Source organism: Astatotilapia calliptera, chromosome 20 (genome assembly GCF_900246225.1).
Source record: "Astatotilapia calliptera chromosome 20, fAstCal1.2, whole genome shotgun sequence".
In the NCBI taxonomy this organism is placed as follows: Eukaryota; Metazoa; Chordata; class Actinopteri; order Cichliformes; family Cichlidae; genus Astatotilapia; species Astatotilapia calliptera.
The window spans coordinates 15,813,005-15,834,266 of NC_039321.1; the positions used below are offsets into that span (position 1 = coordinate 15,813,005).

The 21,262-nt window shown below is 40.3% G+C and overlaps 1 long non-coding RNA gene across 1 annotated transcript; it reads left to right on the forward strand.

Moving 5' to 3' along the window:
- Nucleotides 1-5,834: 5,834 nt before the first annotated feature.
- LOC113013669 (uncharacterized) lies at nucleotides 5,835-6,438 on the forward strand. The gene is made up of 3 exons (XR_003270850.1): nucleotides 5,835-5,888; nucleotides 6,179-6,264; nucleotides 6,413-6,438. It is a non-coding gene; the product is annotated as an uncharacterized LOC113013669 (long non-coding RNA).
- The last annotated feature ends 14,824 nt before the right edge of the window (nucleotides 6,439-21,262 follow it).

Below are 21,262 nucleotides of genomic sequence, written 5' to 3' on the forward strand. Positions count from 1 at the left end.
ATGAAATGTGACGATACACGGAGCATCAGGAGCAGCATCTCATCATCGATCATTAAACAGCAAACTGAAGCATACCTTGAAAATCACGTGCATGTCAGTTTTAAATCCATCATAGATTCTCCAGGCACCCAAAGTCCCATCTGTGTTAGGAAGCCATCACTGTCAACCGAACTTCCAGAATCTAATACAGAATATCATGCATCACCTTTCAAAACCAGGGTACTCACTGCTAATTGAGTATCAACCAGCTACAGGACAACACCCATTCTTTCTTCAGTACACCACATCACATGCTCACCATACTTTTAAGGGTTCTTCACAACAGAGTCCATGATGTATTCAGATACTGCCCAAAGGATATAGGATATATAGCAACATTCTCAGACTCCATCTCCATGTAAGCATGCAGGAAATTAGTAACTACAGTTTTGAACTAACTACAAATTCAATGAAGCCTGAGAGCTTCAGAGCTTGGCAGTCATCCTTCCTTAACGGCATTCAGGACTTGGAGCTGACAGCTAGTGAAGAGTTAGATCTACTTGTACTGAGCTCTGTGTATTTTCTAACGCCTCAAATTGGGCCATAGGAGCAGTAGCTTATCTGAAAGTCATCACTACAGATGACAGCGTCAAGATGGTTTTGTACTCAGAAGAGCAAAGCTAGCTCCTAAACTTTTTCTTTATCCTTCACATTGAACTCTGTGGGGCAGCGCTGGCTGTCGAAATGGCAGAACTTATCCTCAAGGAGCTTGCCCTTAAACCTGATGCTATGAAGTTTTTTTTGTTTTGTTTTGTTTTGGGGGTTTTTGCGACAGTAACATAGTTCTTGGATACATCCACAATGAGACTAAACATTTTTATTGATATGTGCACAATCACGTTCACTGAATCCAACAGATGACTGCTCCTCACCAGTGGCACAGATCAAAATCCAACTGATCTCGCCACCATATCTGTTCCAGTGTCTCGACTGACAGAGACTGTCTGGGTTACAGTAAAGCTTCAAAGGTAAAGGAATGCAAGATGATGAATCAGTGAATCTTGTGTAATTAACCGGATTATTCGTCCAGAATTGCTGTGCGATGCTGACCTACAGCAGACAAGAGCTTCTGGACATCTGGACTCATAACTCCAACAGTTTTATCGCCGATCTCCGACTCATCCCAGAGATCTCCAGGACACCGGAGGCTGCCCACTCTCCCGGCCGGGCGGAAGTGCACGCAGACGGCGCCGAGATCGTAAACAAAGGCGAGGTAGGCGCGGAGGGCTACGGGCTAAGCTAAAGCTAACACCACACCGGCTGCTTTTACCCAGTATTTTCCTCGCCAATGTCCGTTCTCTGGCAAACAAAATGGATGAAATACGGCTCTCCATCACTAACAACAGACAGATTATGGACTCAAATGTCATGTTTTTCACCGAAACATGGTTGAACAACAGTTGCCCGGACAATGTTATCGAATTAGCAGGACGCCACACACACCGAGCCGACAGGCTAGCAGATGACTCCGGCAAGACCAGAGGTGGAGGTTTGTGCATTTATATTAACAATGCTTGGTGCATGAACTCCACTACTACTGAGAGTCACTGCTCACCTAATGCGGAGTTTTTAATGGTCAAATGCAGACCTTATTATCTCCCCAGAGAACTCACTTCGATCATACTCACTGCCGTGTATATCCCCCCCGACGCTAATGCTAGGTTGGCCATGAAAGAACTTTCTGCAGCCATTAACAAACACCAGAATAAACACCCCGAGGCTGCTTTTATTGTTGCTGGCAACTTCAACCACACCAACTTAAAGACAGTCCTCCCCAGATTTCACCAACATGTCTCCTGCCACACCAGAGGAGACAAGACTTTAGACCAGGCATGGGCGAACTACGGGTTAAACGTTTTGATCCGGCCCGCCAAACTTGAAAAAAATTTAATAAATTAACCTTGTTAATGTTTTATTTCCCCTGCAATTCTGATGTTTCCTCACTAGATGGCGCACTCTAGATATATTGGCTTTGTTGAGGTGAAGCGGCGTAGGCCTATTACTCCACGTTTGCACTTTACCCTGTGACCTACCGCCCCTCTATGAAGATGAGCGGTCCCAAGAAAAGGAAAGTGGACAGAGAATGTCGAGTGTTCAAAAAGGAGTGGACAACTAAATATTTTTTCACTGAACACCGATCATCTGCTGTTTGCCTGATATGCCAAGAAACTGTGGCGGTTTTTAAAGAGTATAATATTAGCCGTCACTTTGCCACAAAGCACGCAAATTATGCTAGCAAGCTCTCAACAAAAGAACGGGAATCTGCTGCTGAGAAGTTGGCAGGTAATTTGAAGGCTCAGCAAAGTTTTTTTCACCGTCAAACTGCCATTCAAGAGTCAAGTACCAAGGCCAGTTTTATGCTTTCATTCAAAATAGCAAAGGCCAGCAAACCACTGTCAGAGGGCGAGTTTTTAAAAGAATGTATGGTAGAGACAGCAGGTATTTTGTGCCCGGAGACCAAAGACAAATTTGAGAAAATCAGTTTATCACGGCGGACAGTGACTCGCCGTGTAGAACTAATAGATGAAGATATCACCAGCATATTAAACAAAAAGGCGAAGTCATTCACTTTTTATTCTTTAGCACTGGATGAAAGCAACGATGTCAAAGACACTGCTCAGCTCCTCATTTTTATCCGAGGAATCAATGAAACCTTTGAAATAACTGAGGAGTTTTTGACAATGGAGTCTCTGAAAGGACAAACACGGGGAGAGGACTTGTTTGAACGGGTGTCTGCTGCCATCGAAAACATAAAGCTTCCCTGGAGTAAGCTTGTTAACGTCACCACAGATGGATCTCCAAATTTAACGGGAAAAAACGTTGGCCTGCTGAGGAGAATCCAGAATAAAGATGAAAACTCTGACCAGGATGTGATTTTCCTCCACTGCATCATCCACCAGGAATCTCTATGTAAATCGGTGTTACAGCTGAATCATGTTGTGAATCCTGTGGTGAAACTTGTCAACTTCATACGCGCACGGGGACTTCAGCACCGTCAGTTCATTGCGTTCCTGGAGGAAACTGATGCGGATCACCAGGACCTGCTTTATAACTCCCGTGTCCGCTGGTTGAGTTTGGGCAAAGTGTTTCAACGAGTGTGGGAGCTCAAAGAGGAGATTGGCGTGTTTTTGGAGCGGCAGGGGAAGACTGATGAATTTCCTGAGCTGAGCAACAAGAGCTGGATGTGTGACTTCGCGTTTGCTACAGACGTATTTTCACACTTGAATGAGCTCAATGTGAAACTGCAGGGGAAGGAGCAGTTTGTGCATGACATGCACACAAACGTGAAAGCCTTCAAATCCAAGCTGGCTTTATTCTCCAGGCAGATTTTGAACAAGTCATTCACTCATTTTCCTACACTAGCCACGCTGAAAGAGGCCGGAGCAAAAGTAAAGAAATACAGTGAGTCACTGGATGCACTGCACGGAGAATTCTGCCGTCGGTTTTTGGATTTCGATAAAATTGACAAGTCACTTCAATTGGTGGCCTTTCCTCTGTCACAAGACCCCGAAACAGCTCCAGAGGAGCTTCAGCTCGAACTCATCGACCTTCAGTCTGACCCTGCCTTAAAAGAGAAGTTCAGCTCTCTGAAACTAAATGACTTCTATGCTTCACTCAATGATGCCGCGTTTCCAAATCTAAGGCGAAGAGCGCAGATGATGTTGGCTTTGTTCGGCTCTACCTTCGTGTGTGAACAGACATTCAGCGTCATGAACATCAACAAAGCCAGCCACAGATCCAAGTTAACAGACCTACACCTCAGATCAATCCTGAGAATCGCCACAACAAAACTAACTCCAGACTTTGATGCGCTGGCTAAAAAAGGAGACCAACAACACTGCTCCCATTAAAATGTGTGTCTCTCCGTGATACGCACGTTGTTAAAATGAACAGTGCGCGCAGATCAACTATAACGCTTCACAGACTGACTTGCTGCAACTGTTTCGTCCTTGCACTGGTCGTTGTTGACTTTTGGCACCGGGGAAACAAATTGAATAAAAGGAACAGGACAAGTACATCTGCATCTCCTACCGTTTTTGGAAAAAAAAAAAAGAGTCAGGAGGAGAGTGATGTGATATCCTAAAGGATAACAGAACTTTCAGTGCTTTAAAATAAAATATTCATTTATTTGATTTTCAGTGTTTAAAGGCTCATTTCGAAGTCAGAGATTTTAATGTAATGCTTTTCTTCATTTTCATTGGAAATTAAAGCACATGTTTTCTCCATATCCCAAGATGTGTATTTTTCCCCCAATGAGGTGATGTTTTCAAAGCATGCCATCTATCTGCTCCTGTTCCGGCCCCTTTGTCAAATGTTAGAACTCAATGTGGCCCACGAATCAAAAAGTTTGCCCACCCCTGCTTTAGACCATGTGTATTCCAACCTGGCTGGAGCCTACAAAGCCACACCCCTCCCCCACATTGGACAATCGGACCATCTCTCCCTGTTCCACATCCACCCATCCACATTAAGGGGATGGCTGTGGACCGTGTGAGCAGCTTCAAGTTCCTGGGAGTCCACATCTCCGAGGATCTCATCTGGACGACCAACTGCTCCAAGCTGGTCAAGAAGGCTCACCAGCGCCTCTTCTTCTTGAGGACTCTGAAGAAGAACCACCTGTCCTCAGACATGCTGGTGAACTTCTATCGCTGCACCATCGAGAGCATCCTGACCAACTGTATAACAGTCTGGTACAGGAACTGCTCTGCCTCGGACCGGAAGGCGTTGCAGAGGGTCGTGAAAACTGCCCAGCGCATCGCCAGAGCACCACTTCCTGCCATAAAAGACATCTACAGGAAGCGGTGTCTGAAAAGGGCTGGGAAAATCATCAAAGACCCCAGTCACCCATCACATGGACTCTTCACCCTCCTGCACTCTGGGAGGCGCTACAGGAGCCTCCGGACTAAGACCACCAGGTACCGGAACAGCTTCTTCCCCACAGCTGTCAGACTCCTGAACTCTGCCTCCTGACATCTGACCCACGTTAAACTCATGGACTGAACATACACACACACACACAACCACCTACACACACACACAATGGACAACTGTACCCTCAAACGGACGATCTGATATCCTCGTGTTGGCCTTGTTCCCACATCATCATAATTAATGTTGTTCCAGGTTCAACATTGCAAGTGACCAATCACCTTCTTGTGACGTCATTCCTTTGCGACTTCGAAATACCCACCTTCGAGTATTTCGAAATACAAGTGAAGAAGCGAGAAACCGCCGCCTGTCCGCCGAATTTGAAGTAAATTTAGGATACTTTTCTTTAATAAACGGTAAGCATTATACATATGTTCCTCACTTGGCTTGCTGTTTGTTTGCTAGTGATAGGCTACTTGACGACAGCATTAGCTAACCAGTGTTCTCTAGACCAGCGTTCCCCAACTTTTTGGGTGTTTCGTGGCCCGGGGGTTGGGTCAGGCAAAATTGCAGTAGCTTCCCTGATCATTTTAGAAACATAAGTGAAGAGAATTTGAACTAAAAGGCCTAGACTAATGGTTGTGTGCTGAATCTATGAATCAAACTATCACCTGGAAACATAATTAACTGGTCCATAGCTGTGAAACTGGACATGAGTTCTTGATTCTATGGAGATTAACAGTAATCCAGAAATTTACAAATTTGTCCTGGGACATCGTGTAAATGTTGTCCCAGGGACATCGTGTAGATGTTGTCCCTGGGACATCGTGTAAATGTTGTCCCTGGGACATCGTGTGATAGCTTGTTAATAATGGAATGAAAATTATTGATTGTTATTAACTTGTGAAAAAGAAGTGTAACAAATCCACATGTTATGTTCTTACATCCTTACAGAAACTGTGACTCCTTCACAATGTCAGGTAAATATCAACGCATGTTGAATAATCAACCAATCAAGCCTTTTATTATCACATGCAATGTTACACGTACAACTGCAATAAAAATACATATATTGCTTAAAAATCACATTGGGAAGACAGGTCGGAAAAAGTTAGGAACGTCAGAAAACAATTTAATTAATAGATGAGGGGAGAGGAGGAGAAAAAAGAACTACAACCAGACAAAGCTCCTAGAAGACTGAAATGGATGATGGTTGCAGCATGCAAAAAGAAAATGATATCTGTTGACTACAGCATATGCTTTCTCACAGATTACCTTGTGGGAGTAGCTGGACCAAACTCTATTGGTATTTCAAGTTTGAAATCCCTGTTTGACCAGACAAACATTTCAGATGAGGTACCTCTTGACATAAACATCCTTTTATGTTGTCATAAAACTAATGTTAAATTCTGCTTTAAATACACTTTATTGTACAATTTACTTAATGAATCGTATTCCTTAGTTCTGTTTTTATTTGTATGTATTTATTTATTTGTTTTATAAGGTAATAGATGGCCTAATCTATTTGCACTGTGAGGTATGTTGAAAAGCTGGTTTGATCATAATGACATAGCATGTTTATGTTTTTTGTAATGTATTTGAAAATATAGGTGTATTTATGTTATTTTTATAGAATTTCCCTCACATTTATCCAATACCAAGCCAAATCACTGGAAAAATTTTGGATGGGTCCACAAGAGCACAAAGTGCATACTTTTTGAAGGTATGACTTGGACTGTGGTAACTATGTTCTTATCACAAAGGGTTTATAAGTTGCCACTATAAACAAACAGCATTTTCCAAAATTGAAACCTTGTCAGAAGAACCTGAAAAATATGTTTCTGAAACCTTTTCTGTGTAAAGACTTGCTCAAAAGCAATGCACACAGATTAAAACATTTCTGTCTTGGCCAACTGATAAAGAACACCAAAAATTGAGTGGTGCGTGTTGAGTCTGTGGTCTTGATTTGTTTCGTACACACTATAGAACTTAATTAATGTAAACAAAAAATGACACTTTCTGTATGTTTGTGTATCTGCAGAATTAATTACAAGTCTCACCTGACAAGCTTTCGCAGTTTTGCAGTGTCATTCTTGACAGAAAAACATACTTGTCACATTCTTTTTATTTCCAGAAAAACATCTTTCAGATGTATGAGAAATTGATTGGAGCCTGTCTGGAAAACGGCAGCCACTGGACCTTGTTTGTTAGTTGCACAGATTTTGCACTCTCTCTAGTGCATGATACTTTTCAGTGTCCCTCATTAGGAAAGCTCAAGGCCCAAGCCTACCATATCCATCTTTTTACAAAACAGTTTTGTGACATACCCAAGAGGACCATAGTCTATATGAATTCATTTGGAGAGTCGGAGGTCAGAAAAAGTGCGGTGTTGAAAAACTGGAGGTAATTAATTAACATATTTAACATAACATATTTAATTTAATTGAAATCATTACCGAACGTGGTTATTGATTTCTCTATATGCTTTTTATTTGTAATAACTGCGATCTCTCAGCTCATTTGCTTCAGCAAGAGGCTGCACTGGAGAGTGGACTTTGTCACATGTGAGCCACCCACATCAACAGGATGGGAACTCATGTGGAGTGCATGTCATAATGGTACTGAAAACTATAGCTTTAACCTTTATAAGTAATGTTTACATTTTTGCCTATTCAGTTTTTAAAGCCTTAGAGGCAGGATGGTAAAATCTAAAAAAAATTTGTAGATTGAACCATTTTAGCAGTAATACTTTGCTTTGGTTGCTCTGTTTTTTTTTCTCGGGGGGGGGGGGGGGGGGGGGGGGGTGTTAAAAAAAAACCCATTTCTTTGTTAATCTAATTTTTTTTTCTTCTTTTTTTTTTTCTTCGTCAATTATTAGTTTGCCCAATCTCTCATTGACGGTAAAACACAAGTGGAGGAGTACAACACTGAAATCCCAAAGCTCAGGTCCCAACTTTGCCACTACTTATTTTCCTCAATAGGTAAAGATAAAATTAGCCGCCTTCTTTTTCTCTAACATTGGAAAATGTAACTTGTACTTAAACAAATTATTTTTTGCAGATCGAACTAGGAAGTGCAGTCAGTGCTGGTGTGTGATTGCAGCCAAAGACCGGGTACACTACAGGGAGTGCAGAATTATTAGGCAAGTTGTATTTCTGAGGAATAATTTTATTATTGAACAACAACCATGTTCTCAATGAACCCAAAAAACTCATTAATATCAAAGCTGAATGTTTTTGGAAGTAGTTTTTAGTTTGCTTTTAGTTTTAGCTATTTTAGGGGGATATCTGTGTGTGCAGGTGACTATTACTGTGCATAATTATTAGGCAACTTAACAAAAAACAAATATATACCCATTTCAATTATTTATTTTTACCAGTGACACCAATATAACATCTCCACATTCACAAATATACATTTCTGACATTCAAAAACAAAACAAAAACAAATCAGCGACCAATATAGCCACCTTTCTTTGCAAGGACACTCAAAAGCCTGCCATCCATGGATTCTGTCAGTGTTTTGATCTGTTCACCATCAACATTGCGTGCAGCAGCAACCACAGCCTCCCAGACACTGTTCAGAGAGGTGTACTGTTTTCCCTCCTTGTAAATCTCACATTTGATGATGGACCACAGGTTCTCAATGGGGTTCAGATCAGTTGAACAAGGAGGCCATGTCATTAGTTTTTCTTCTTTTATACCATTTCTTGCCAGCCACGCTGTGGAGTACTTGGACGCGTGTGATGGAGCATTGTCCTGCATGAAAATCATGTTTTTCTTGAAGGATGCAGACTTCTTCGTACCACTGCTTGAAGAAGGTGTCTTCCAGAAACTGGCAGTAGGACTGGGAGTTGAGCTTGACTCCATCCTCAACCCAAAAAGATGATACCAGCCCAAACCAGTACTCCACCTCCACCTTGCTGGCGTCTGAGTCGGACTGGAGCTCTCTGCCCTTTACCAATCCAGCCACGGGCCCATCCATCTGGCCCATCAAGACTCACTCTCATTTCATCAGTCCATAAAACCTTAGAAAAACCAGTCTTGAGATATTTCTTGGCCCAGTCTTGACGTTTCAGCTTGTGTGTCTTGTTCAGTGGTGGTCGTCTTTCAGCCTTTCTTATCTTGGCCATGTCTCTGAGTATTGCACACCTTGTGCTTTTGGGCACTCCAGTGATGTTGCAGCTCTGAAATATGGCCAAACTGGTGGCAAGTGGCATCTTGGCAGCTGCACGCTTGACTTTTCTCAGTTCATGGGCAGTTATTTTGTGCCTTGGTTTTTCCACATGCTTCTTGCGACCCTGTTGACTATTTTGAATGAAACACTTGATTGTTTGATGATCACGCTTCAGAAGCTTTGCAATTTTGAGACTGCTGCATCCCTCTGCAAGATATCTCACTATTTTTGACTTTTCTGAGCCCGTCAAGTCCTTCTTTTGACCCATTTTGCCAAAGGAAAGGACGTTGCCTAATAATTATGCACACCTGATATAGGGTGTTGATGTCATTAGACCACACCCCTTCTCATTACAGAGTTGCACATCACCTAATATGCTTAATTGGTAGTAGGCTTTCGAGCCTATACAGCTTGGAGTAAGACAACATGCATGAAGAGGATGATGTGGACAAAATACTCATTTGCCTAATAATTCTGCACTCCCTGTATGACATGTCCTTAGCCATATAGATTGTTTATATAATGGACTTTGTTCATTTGTTTTTTGTTTGTTTATTTCTTCTTCTTTTTTTTAAATTCACAGGTGCAGTGCCAGAAATGTGGTGCATACAAGCACATGCGTTGTTCAAAGTCTGTTTGTGGCATCTGTATCTTCTGTGAGAGTAAGTCACAATATAACTAAACAATGTCCAAAAATGTTTAAAGTGAAATTTTTTTCGTAATTTTGCCTTTGCACACCAGGACTGTGCAATTAAAGTGGACGTTTCAAGATCCAGTTTTTACACAAAACTATTTTAGACATAACTGTGTCGTAGTGTGGGGATTTCCCTTCACAATTAAATTGATATAGTGCTGTTTATATCATTCTTCTTTATGTAACAGCACATTGCAGCACAGCAGAGGGAAAGGAGTTGTGCAGCATAGTAGGTGGCTATACAGGAGGAGCAACAGAAGTAGCCAGTGAAGAATGTCATCAGGGAAAGCATCAGGCAGCGAATGACAAAGGAAAAGTTCCTAAGGGAGAGAACATCTGCAGCAAATCGACAAGTAACAGTGAGATAGGAAGACTGACAGTCAGAGATGAAGGTACAAAGACTGAAAGAGATGAAGGTACACAGACTGAAAGAGATGAAGGTACACAGACTGAAAGAGATGAAGGTACACAGACTGAAGACAAAGAAAAAGAAAAAGAAGTATACGGCACAAGTCTGAGTACAGATAATGCTGCTGATGATGATGTTGACAGGATCCATGCAGATAAACTGATTCAGAAGGAACTAGTACAGTTTACAGAGGGCATGGTCGCTCATCTGTACCAAGCTCAAAAAAGAAAACCTACACAATAACAGAAGACGAGATCAAGCGCAGAATCAACGCAGAGAACATGTCAGTTCATGTTTTCAGAGGTTTGATTGGGGTAGGTATACATTTCGTGATTTTGATGTCACCTGAAATAAATCCGGGTTACTCGTATCAATGAAGTGACAATGTGGCTGGAAATTGTGCATTTGCTGCAATATATACACAATTACACCATGTAAACAAAAGCATTTAACTTTGTTTGTGTGTGTGTGTCTCTCTCTGCTCTTTTGGTGTTTGCACTTTTTCTTTTTTAGGGCCGTAAAGCCAAACTGCCCGCAATGATTCTTGACAGGCCTAAGAAGGCCAAAACTAAAGTAACAGTGTTTAGTGTTCTGAGTGAAGAGGAGGCTGGGGAGCTAGCCCTCGGGTTTGCCGGAAGATTGGCCTGCGATGTCACAAGAGACATGGTCTGTAAAGGCATCGACCATTCAAGTGCTGATATGACAAAGTAAGTTAGTAAAATAATATGAAAGTTGTATCTTTTTTTGTATTATTTGTCATTTCCCCGTATTTGGGTTATTGGTATAATATTGTTAATCTTACTTTCTAATAACAGACAGACTCTTTGCAAAATCCAACACAACCTTAAACCCCTGGAGGGTCCTAGAAAAATGCATACACTATTGGTCTTAGGAGCCACAAATCGACCACGCCCAAAAAAGTGCTATAAAAAATTTATATATTAATATTTTTTTCCACTTTAAATTAGCCAATCTTTTAGACCTACTTCTCCTTGAAATATTCATGTCAAGTTTTAATTACATTTCGCAGATTTTAACCCTTTATATCCCGGTTTCGTCACATGAGCGCACTGCTTTTTTTGCCCCAAAAAACAAAAAACTTGAATATTTTCCAAAAAAAACATTTGAGGTAATATTCAATTGTTATTATAATTAGGCCTTTGGATGGACTAAAGATTGGCACCAAGAGTCATTTCGATCGCCTTTTATTTTTTTTCCAGGAGCGCATTTCATAAAATGCACACTATCGACCACGCCCAAAAAGTGCAATAAAAATATTAAATTTTTTTTTTTTTTTCACTTTAAATTGGTCAGTCTTTTAAAACTACTTCTCCCTGAAATATTCATATAAAGTTTTAATTATATTTTCGTTGTTTTAACCCTTTAAATTACAAAAAACTAAAAAAAAAAACTAAAAAACTAAATATTTTCCCAAAAAAACATTTGAAGTAATATTTGATTGTTATTATAATTAGGCCTTTAGATGGACTAAAGATTGGCACAAACAGTCATTTCGATCGCCTTTTATTTTTTTTTTCAGGACCAGAAAATGGTCTCCAGGCGGCAAATGCTCCTCCTCTAGGCCGAAATAAGTGCATGTTGCCGGGCTAAGTCGCGACGATCACCGGGGCACGATCACCGGGGACTGCTTTTTCCAGCCCACACGTCCGATACCACGTGACAACAAATACGTCATTTCCTGTTGACTAAAAAAAAAAAGCACCCTCTCATGGTCCTAGGGACCCAAAAATGCTCCCGCACGATCAGCGGGCGAAGCCGCTGCAGCACGCCGGAAAAGAGGCGTCATTTCCCGCAGGTCTCTTTAAGCAGCCCGCTGTTTTCCAGCCCCGGGTCAAATGTGGAGCAAGGGCACCACCCGGTGGACAAATAAAAAAATTACAATTCTAAGGCCTCTTCTCCAAAACAAAAACGAAACCTAAGCCATCACCCAGATGTTAACGGTATAAATCCTGCAGTGAAAAATAGCGTTTATAATGGGTTTCAATGGGGCACAAATCGACCCTAGGATTAATAGCGTAAGTTTATCGCTAGCTTAGCCACTGAAGCTAATTTCCGGAAGTCATACTGAAATTTTAACAGTAAATGTGACCAAACTTTTTTTTGCAGACTTTCGCTATATTCCATTCAACACTGTGCAAATGGCATGTAATCGAAATTTGAAAATAGCCACAAATCGACCCAAGACCCTCCAGGGGTACATGAACTGACTGATTCCTCAACCTTCAGTTTGCTGACACACACCTTTGGCCCTGCTGCACTGGATTCTGTCATTTCGTTCCTGTGTGAAAAACTTGATCTTGTCTCTTAAATAATGAAACCTTTTGTTTGTTCTGTAAATCAGAATCTTGAAAATTGTTCACTGTTGTTCTAAGTTTGTGTCAAGTTAACTATTTGGCAAAAATGTTTGGTTCCTAATCCAAACAGCATAATGACTGTTCTAACACATATCTTAAAAATACTACAAAGAAAGAAAATTATCACATATGCTTCAATATGAATGTAATTGTGTCACACTCGGTTTGTAGTAGCTTTCCTGTTTTATTTTGAGTTTTGGTATGTTTACACTGTTGTCATTTTTATTTCCGTTGTGTTCGTCTTCCCTTATTAGTTTTACTGTATTTAATTAGTCTGATTTAATAACTTATAATTATTTACTTTCCAGTGTGTATATATGCTCCTCATTTGGATTATCGTTTGTTTGAGTTCTGCCTGTCTTTTCTATTAAAGATTTGGACTTTTTTATTCTGTGCAATTGGTAATTGACTGGGTTTAATTTAGTGGCCTGGAAAAGAGGCCCCAGGGATCTGGTCATTTTAACCCCCTAAGACCCGAAATCTTCCATGGCATGCATTTTTAATTTCCATCCATCCATCCATTCACTTCCGCTTATCCTTTTCAGGGTCGCGGGGGGCGGTGGAGCCTATCCCAGCTGTCATAGGGCGAGAGGCGGGGTACACCCTGGACAGGTCGCCAGTCTGTCGCAGGGCCAACACACAGGGACAGACAACCATTCGCACTCACATTCACACCTAGTGACAATTTGGATTATCCAATTAACCTATCCCCACAAGCTGCATGTCTTTGGACGGTGGGAGGAAGCCGGAGTACCCGGAGGGAACCCACGCAAACACGGGGAGAACATGCAAACTCCACACAGAAAGACCCCGGCCTGATGTTGGAATTGAACTCAGGACCTTCTTGCTGTGCGGCAACAGTGCTAACCACCGTGCCACCGTGCTGCCTGCATTTTTAATTTCTCTTTGATATTTGGGCCGATTGGAACCCGATGAATGTAAAAAGAAAGAATTACCAGATTTATTTATTTTTTTTACCTAATTTTTGTTTCTGAGAAAAATGAGAGCCACATATGAGGACATTCATTTGAAATTTTGATAGAACAGTTGCAGTATAATGTCCTCGTAACTGTATATCAGGCACTTGTTGATCAAGATTTAGTATTTTGGTCTAAATAACCCAAAATGCGATGTCCACATATGCGGACGCCAGGTCCTAGGAGATTAAAGGCTGGAGTAAAGTGTTAGAGCTATTTATACCTATGTAAACTTTTATACACTGGTTTTTACCTGTCTTGTTTCAGAAAGGTTTAAAAGGGTAATGTACACAGTTTATTTGTTTATTTATTTATTTGTTTGAATTCAACATATTTTATTAAAGTAATTGAGCTTGAACACAGAAAAAACTGAATCAAATAATCATAAAATCAAATCACTTGCACTATACTGAAGTCTAATCTACTCTGAGCTAATGCCGGTTTCCAACACTAATGATCGGGTGAAGGAGAGAGATGAGGGTGTGCACGGCCACTGGTGCTCTTATCCCCTGTTCTTTGTGATACAATCCAACAGGAAAGCAATCAAACCCTTGGACATTAGCCAAGTTAACATTCACAAATATATACATACGGAGGAACTCTGAGCCCCAATGTCAGCATTAGCACAAACATGCCACTTCATACCAAATCTCAGTGTGAGGTCAGGTATTAGTCTCATTCCATTATTCTGGCTATATTTTCTTACTCATCATTACTATTAAACTTACACTTAAGACTAACTATTAACAAAATCACACCCCGATAACTCTATTATTACACTTTGTATTTAATCATAAAAAGGCTGGATGTTGAAACCTTTTACTTCTATTTTGTATGAGCCAGGGGTTCTCAACAGCTGATACTCTATGTCCAAAAAGTGACAGGTATCGTTTTATGGAGCAAAAAACTAAAGAGCGCATATTTTATAAATAATACCAACAATTAAAAAATGCAGACCTTTAATAGTAATAAGTAGTCCTTTATTTATAATGCATAGCAATATAAAAATAGTAACATATGAAAATATTACAATGGGCACAGATGAATTTGTATCAAAAACAGCAACCAAGCCAAAATAATGAATAACACACATAAATAACAACTGCTTGAGAGAGCAAACAATTTCTTTTCATCTGTTCCTTGGCAGAAAGTTAAGACAGCTATTCAGCTTTAGGTTTCAATAAACAGAAGTAATGGATGCAGTCCCTTTGAAATGTCACACAAAAGTCTACTTGTGCATATACTTAGCTTTAACTCTTCTCTTTTTTGTTTTGTATTCCAAAAGGTTTTCATTTTCTCCAGAGGCTGTCTCTCTTTCAGTGGTTATCGACTGTTCACATTCATTTTCACAGACTGTTGGAATGTCGATGCTGGCCGAACGTTTCTTGCTAGAATGCAATGGCCTAATTTTGCGTGCATTATCTGTCGTCTTTATTTCGTACTGGCATATACTTTTGCCTACTTCTTGTTTTGTTTTTAAGACATTTGTATGCAGTTCATCTATCATTGCAGTAATACCCTCTGGAATGAATGCCCACTGTTTAACTGTGTCTAAAACAGCATTTAGTTTTCCAACCGCATCTTCTGTGCATTTTTTTTCTGTGCTTTCAACTACAGGAGTGTCATTCAAAGTTGATAGAGGACTTTTCAGAGAGTTTTTCATTTGTTTAAAATGGCTACAAGCCACCTTCAGGCAAGCACATGTGTTATAGTGAGAGAACGTACAACAAGTGCACTGAAGTGTTTCAGCCGATGCAAAAAAACACAGATTTCCAAACAAACTTGACATTTTTATCACTTTCAAGTCCTCACAGTGTACAAAGTAATGCCTTTCTTTCACTGCAATTCTTGCCAAGGTAGAAATGTGTCACGGTTCTGGGTCAATTTGACCCAGTATTTTCAGTTGTCATGTTTTTGCAGGTTTAGTTTAGTTCCATGTGTCATTTTCTGTCTGTCTCTCTATGTCGAGTCTGCGTCTTAGTGTGATGGTTTCTTGTTCCTGTTTTATTGTGAAGGTCTGCATCTCATGTGAGTGTGTTCAGTTTTACCTCTGTCTCGTCTTGTTGATTATTCCCAGCTGTGTCCACCACCTGTGTGTAATTCCCCTGTGTTTCTCTGTGTGTATTTAAGTCGTGTCCTCTGTCATTGTAGTTGCTGGTCTGTCTGTGTATCCACCATGTCGCACCCGCGTGGGCTCCCTGCTGGCCATCGTCGATCTCCTCTGCTTGTTCTCATTCTTGTCCAGGTTTGTGCTCTGTAGTTTAGTTGTCTCCAGTCTAGTTTAGTTAGTGCTCCAATTAGTGATGGGCAGATGAAGCCCCATGAAGCACTGAAGCTTTTCATCCAATTGGTTCACCCCAACGCGAAGCTTCATGAAGCTTCATTTGCTCTAGCAGGACACCTACTGGACGTAAAAATAATAGCTGGCATGAATTTGAAGAGTGTGGCATTTTGCACACAGCCTGTAAATGTCAACAACAAAAGGAGTGTGTAAAACATGTATATTGTAGTGATGGCAGTATACTGTGTATATTTATAGTGGCAGTATGGGAAATGATTATTTGGAAATGCTTGAAATGGAAATGATCATTTACTGTGAGGTGAGGTGTGGTTGGGGTGTGGACAGTGGTTGAGCCTCAGTCCTGCCTGTTCACATTTTATTCTGTAAAAACAAAATTTTCACTGCTTTTATGACCTTTTTAGTGGGGAGAACATAGCTAGGATTTAATGATTTAACAAATCTTTTGAATCCTTTGTCCTCCACAATGCTAAATAGCTGGGAGTCCTCAATCACCATGCTGACCAGGTCTTCATCTATTTGAGATTGTTCTCCTGAGGAAAGACAATAAAGATAAAGCACAAATATAAATATCACACACGTAACTTATAACAGTTGTATAATATTGTTATATCATTTAGTAACATTACTGCATCCTATATTATCATTGCATTTGATGGCTCACCTGGTCTTGCTCCACAATCGGTGTCCCCCTTATTCTCATGCAAAGCTCTGTAGTGCCTAAGCATGGATGAGGTGTTGTTGTTATATCCCAGCTCCCTGGCACATAGCAAACACTTCACCTTGTACAAAAGTCAAGACAGCTCAACATAAATTGTATTGCACCATCAGTATCATGAAAATACATCTTCTGTAGAAATTTACATACCTTGTTGGGAGGAATAAGGGCAAAATGTTCCCACACAGGGGAGGACATCCTCCTCTTCTTAGCTGGCTCCATTCTCTCCTGACTTTCCTCACTCTCATAAACCTCCAAACGGTCTCCAAACTCTCACTAACCGCAACTCTCCATCAAACACCCACATTTTTGAATGAAGTCTGAGGGGTTTATATCGCTGTCATATCTCGCGGCAAAGTTCGAACCACTTCATGAACCAGTCACGTGGTACAGCCGGGCAGCGAGGCTTCAGACGTCATCATTTTCAGCTCCTCCCATAAATGAAGCAAGCCTCGATACGCGCTTCGCGGAAACGCCCCCTCCATTACTCGACACACGCTCCGAAGCCTCGATACAGAACGTCCCATCACTAGCTCCAATTGCTGTTTGTCCATATCTATTTTGTGTTCAATAAACCACCTTCACTTCTCCACTACTGCCTGCGATTGGATCCACATTTATTATTTTCACACAGCTCTCCTCACCCGCAGTGACAAAATGTCTGTTTCCATGTTTGGATAGATGTCATTGTCAACCTCTGCTAATTTTGCAAGTAACACTAGATGCTTGCAAAGAAGTCCTTGTAAGCCATATGTACAGTTGCAGTAGGACTCAACAGGGCAGACATCATACACAATGTCTTCTCTTGACTCAGATGGGACTTGATATGCATTAACTCCATGGCTGTTCTTGACTGTAATTTTAAGAGCCCAACCACTTTCCATCAGTTTTGAAGCAGAGTCTGAAACTTGAGACAAGGTGTCAGCAAACCTGTTTTTCATGTGGCCCACATCTTGCAGGGTTTTTATGACTGAGAAGTAGTCGTCGGCCTTCCCTAGGAGCACTTCAATCAGATCATCCAGACGCCTATTCTTATAGCCAGATAAAAACTGGTATTTCAGGCGGTGGAAAAATCTGAAAAACAGTTATTTGAAATGATTAGTAACTGTAATTGAAGGAATTTAAAGTTTAAATCAAGACTGTATTATTTCTTTAAAAAAATTGGTATACCTATTGCACACGTCTTTTATAAAGGAATGCTCTGTTCCGGTTTAGCTGATTTAGGCAAATCCACCTACACTGTTTTGGGGTTTTTTTTGTTTGTGATAACATAAAAAAACACTGCTAGAATTTAAAGGATTTGCCTAAAACCTGTTCTGGCAATGATATGAAGAACCTACTCAGTTTAGCCTCTTGGATTAATGCATTGTTAAGGAAAATGTTCTAAAACACTTCTTCAGTAAAGACTCAGAGAAGAGAAACACACAGAACGTCTTGCTAGCAAGGGCAGCCTCCAGACAGAGAGACTCGCGCTGAGCACTGCCCCTGTCTTTATTTTATACTTCTGTGTGTGTGTGTGTGTGTGTGTGTGTCCTGCTGATCAAAGGGTCATATAACATGAAGGCACAAAAGGTACATCCTTGGTCACAAAGAGGGCAGTCTCCCCCTCACCCTAAATAACATGGTGAGGAAGTCCAGCAGTTCATCTATATGTAAAGAAGCACTTAAACTAAAACAGACATAGCTACGTTAATCCTACCGTAAAACAATAAAACAAGGTACGAACTCTCATGCTCCCAGGACGTGGGGGTGCATTCCTGGAGTGCACACCAAGCCTGCAGCCTGTTAGAGATCACACACAATTGATTATATAGCTGTAAGTATACATGGTTGAATATTTCCTAATACAAATAACTACATGCAGTATTCTATCATATGCAAACTTATATCACTAAAAGATTATACTGACTACTAAATACAATTTTCCATTGACATGCATAATATCTTTTTTTTAGCAATACAATTGAATGAGGGCAAAATAATAAATCATACCTTTCAATCACATTGTTTGTTTCAGAGCGAGCGTGACTGAAGCGACGGCTGTAGTCACACCACATGTGGCCAATGCCTTCCCAGTGCTTCTGAAAATACTGGCACACCAAAGGGTATTGCCTAAATGTCTGGCAGAACTCTGCTGATGTGATTTTAAAGTCGTCCTCCTAAGAGAATTGGATGCAACAGAATATATTTCAATCCATTTAACAGACCTATTGAAATCTTTAATAATATTATGTATTGAAGCCCTTTTCCTTTTATTGAATAACATTAAGAATTTTAAGTTATTAATAATATGTCGTGTTTTTGTATTAGGAAGCAATTATTTCTTCCCTTACAATGGCTAAGAAGGAACACTAAACCTATAAGCATATTTGGTTTCAGCATCTGTCTGTGAAAGAATCCCACTCTGTCATGACTCGCTGTGTGGCAGGCAGGAGGAGGACCCAAACGCAAAACTCACAGACACGGGGATGAACTCAAAATCACAGCTTTAATGCTGGAATGGCAGAACATAGGAAATACAAAACTAAACTGGGAAAAGTAAACTAACATACGCAGAGAGACACAGGGAGATCCACACAACATGAGGGAGAACGCGACGCCGAACAGAGGAAGACGCAGACAGAAATACACAGAGGGTTAACGAGGAAAGTGGGAACACACGGGGAACACAGGTGACACAAATAACCATAACGAGACAGGGCGGGGTGAACATAACGCTGACGGGTACAGGCACAGAGGTTCAGACAGGAGGAGAGAGAGCACGGGAAGAACGCAGACATAACGGGCTGGGGAAAACATAGAATAAGGCACGAAGAGAGACGAGGGCTCATAAATACACAGAGGGGCACACAGGGGGTAAGAGTCACGAAGGGAAAACACATAAGGAACAACGTAACAGATCAACCCAGGAAGCATGGCCTAAATAAAGAACAAAATACGAAAATACATGAAAACTAAGAATACTGGGCCCACATGGCCCAGGACCATGACACACTCACAAGTTCTACTGCACAGTGGGTGACACAATGATGGTCTGCACAGCTTAAGTACTTGTTTTGATAAGCAAGATAAGAAGCCAGTTTTAGAAATTGTTTCAAAATCTATTTTGTATCTCTCTGTAACTTTTTTTAGCAACTGAAAGTTATTATGCTCTTAGTGTAATCAAGAAATCAAAATGTGAAATAGACAAATTACACTTACAGATGTGCAAGCTTTCAGCTTACAAAAGAAAGAAATGATTTCATTTCTCTTTTGGGTGTTAGAAAGCCCATGGACTCTGATTTTGAAAGCCATCGATTAACAGCCTGTGAATGTCAGAGGAAAAAAAGTTAATCTGGAGAGAGAGACAGAGGAGCAGCTGTACAAAAAGCATAAAAGAAAGCTGATGTCCAAAAATAACTTTGTCACTCACTGGACAAGAGGACCTGTGCATTACAGAAATCAACCAGGCAAACATATTTTTAAATGTCAAAAAGAGCTTTGGGAAGCAGCCACCAGAAGATGAGTGCACTGTGGTCTTAAATGGATGGACATAGTCACTCACCATTTTATCCCTTTATATTCATTAACCTGAGTAGGTGAATATCACAATGAGGCAAATCATAACAACAGGACCCTGTTGTAAAAATGTGTTTCAGTTGCATCTTATAACTTTAACAACTGTTCAGTTCAGTTCAGTTCAGTTCATTTTTATTTCAAACATTTCAAACATGTGACTTCACAATCATTACAAAATATCATTCCATTATTTGTTTGAAAAGGAGTAGGCTGAAGTATTTACTTATTTGTCCCTACCCCCTCAAGTTTTACCTCTCATTCATTAATTTTTTTTTTTGTCTTAAATTAAACAAACAACATATGAAACATATAAACATATGAAGTAAAACAAAACATAACATACATAAATCAAAAACAAGAAATTAGCAAGCCCCACCACAGTATAGTTTCTTTCATATGAAAAATACAGAATGTGTATATTTGCAGATACACAAGTTATGGAAAAACAACAAACCAAAACAAAACAAAAAAACAAAAAAACAACCAAAAAAGAACCGCAACACCATTACCAGCAACATTACCATCCTGGGTTAACCCCGTTTTCTTCATTCTTATACTTATTTAAAATTAGGTTTTTATATTTTACTTTAAACTGTTTTATGTTTTGACTGTCTTTTATTTCTTCTGTTAGACTTTTCCTTAATTTAACTCCTGCAATTGAGATTGACATAGTTCTTAAAGTTGTTCTAGCACTTTGTATTTTTAAATTCCATTTCCCTCTTAAGTTATACCCACCTTCTCTTTCTATGAACAATTTACAGATTTCTTTGGGAAGCAATTTATTTCTGACTTTATACATTATTTGCGCTGTTTTAAGCTTCACCAAGTCTTGGAATTTAATAGCTTGCATTTTGACAAAGAGTGCATTTGTATGGTCCCTGTACCCTACATTATTTATTAATCTAATGGCCCTTTTCTGTGTTATAGTTATTGTTTGTGTGTTACTTTTGTATGTGTTTCCCCAGACCTCTACACAGTAGCTCATATATGGCAGTAGTAAAGCACAGTATAAAATGTGCAGTGCTTTCTGATCCAACATATGCTTTGCTTTTCCCAGGACGGCAATGCCCCGTGCCAATTTCCCCCGAACATAAGTAATGTGTGGCTTCCAACAGAGCTTGTGGTCAATGATCACCCCAAGAAATTTT